Raw genomic sequence first — 2,163 nt, forward strand, 5'->3', positions numbered from 1 at the left:
ATGATGTTTCGTAAAGTAGGAATTCACTGGGAAAGTGGGAGATCGTCAGTGAGATGGGTTGACCCAGTGGCTGCCACCATGGGCTCAAATATAACACTTGCGAGGATGGTGCCGGCCTGGGCAGGGGTCTGCTCGGTGGCACGTGGGCTCACTGAGTCAGAACTGACCCGAGAGCATCTTTCTTCATCTCCCTGCAATACCATCGGATCTGGATCATGTTACTTCCTGAAATGGTTGGAAATCGACCGCATTTTTTAGATCGTAAAGGCGTATGCCTTCCATCTTTTTTTGATGGTACCTGTGCCATCCAGTTTTTTGCCCATATCATCCAGCAGTATTAAAACTTGAAGCTGGACATTTCTCTTCAGTTCTTTCAGCCTGACGAACGCCAAGCATGCTCCTCTCTGGGTTTCCTGACCTCAGGCATTTGTACAGTTCATTGTAATATTTTACTCTTCCTTCAGGAGCTGAGATGTTCAATTAAACTCTTACTTCATCTTTTCCTCCATTTGCTTTATGTTCAAGAGCAAGTTTTAGAGTCTCTTCTGACATTCATTTTTAAAATGGACTTTTTTGCCCTTTTTCGTATATGATATCCTTGAAGTCATCCCACAGTTTATCAGATCTTTGGTCATTAGTGTTTGTCTTAATCCGGGTAGACTGGTATAAAAAAGAACTTTATATCAAAGAGCAGTTGCATATTGAGAAAACATCCCAGCCCAGTCCAGATCAAGTCCATACGTCTGATATTAACTCATATATCTGATGCCAATCTATAAATTCCTCTTCAGATTCCCACAACACATGCAATAACACCGAATGCAGGAAGATCACAGGCCAGTGGAGGAAGGCAGAAAGCATCTCAATGCTGGCCCGGGTCTCCACATGGCTGCTCCAGCTCGAGCTCTGGTTCCATCTCCACAGCTCCATGTGTCTCGTCAGCAGGAAGAGGAAGCAGAGAGTGTGTCCTGCCTCCAAGGAGAAAGACAGAAGTTCCCAGAATCCTCAGGAGAAGGCCATACCCACATAGAGGTCTCATTGGCTGTGACCTGATTGACAGGCTAGAAGACTCCACCCCTTCACTCAAGTTGACAGGAGATTATGAAACTGCCAGTGTTCAATGTGTTAGATTTCTTCCGCACATGATCTTTAAATTGAGTGGGCTATTCTCAAGGTCACATTTTAGTTCTTGTGGCTTTTAAAAAATGTTCTTAGCTTACATTAATAATCTGTTCTTCAGTCAGCTCCTGGTCTTGTTCTGACTGAGATACTAAGCTTCTCCATCTTCTCTTTCCACAGATGTGGTGGATTAGATGCCTGTGTAGGACATCCAGTAAGATCCACTGTTTATGCTGTCGAATAAGTTATCTGAATGAATATGTTGTTGGTCTTGCAAAATTCTATCATGCTATCACCAGTTTCATTTCTATCATTCCCATCACCAGTGATAATCAGTGCATCTTGATTGCATCGTTGATCCATTTCACACTGTAGAGATTGGTAAGTATCTTCAATGTCTTCGTCTTGGCATTAGTGGCTGCTGCATGAATTTGAGTACTAGTCATATTGACAGATCTTCCTTGCAGGCATATGCATATTACCCTAGCATTGACAGCGCTGTACTAGAGCAAATCTTGAATAATTTTTGACCACGAGTATGACTCTACTTCTCTTTGATTTGCCCTTCCTGGCACAGTAGACTCCTTTTATGAAAGATGAAAAGATGATCTGAGATTTAGTTCTTCTTTGAACTCTCATTTGCCGTATTTTTTATTCCGATTTTAAATGTATATCCTACCCTTTTTTTACATTTCCTCCAGGAGCCGTTGAAACTTCTGTCATAAACCTCCCAATGCATTTACTGCCCTGATGTTTTAAAAGTCTTGTTGTTGTTGTTGTTATTGTTAGGTGCTTGAAGAGTCAGTGCCCACTCATAGTGACTGTGGTAGTTAAATAATTTCATGTGACCTTGATAAATCAACGTAGGGGTGGAGTCTAGCCTGTCAATCAGGTCACAGCCTGATGAAGCCTCCTTGTGGGTGTGGCCTTCTCATGAGGATTCTGGGAAATTTCTCTTTCTCCCCCTTCTCTGCTTCACCTACATGTGAAGCCACATTGAGGAGCCACATTCTGAGAGCTGGAGGAGCAAAGTGGAGACCCGTG

Source organism: Echinops telfairi, unplaced genomic scaffold (genome assembly GCF_000313985.2).
Source record: "Echinops telfairi isolate 266 unplaced genomic scaffold, ASM31398v2 ScPeMD7_7457;HRSCAF=8495, whole genome shotgun sequence".
NCBI lineage: Eukaryota > Metazoa > Chordata > Mammalia > Afrosoricida > Tenrecidae > Echinops > Echinops telfairi.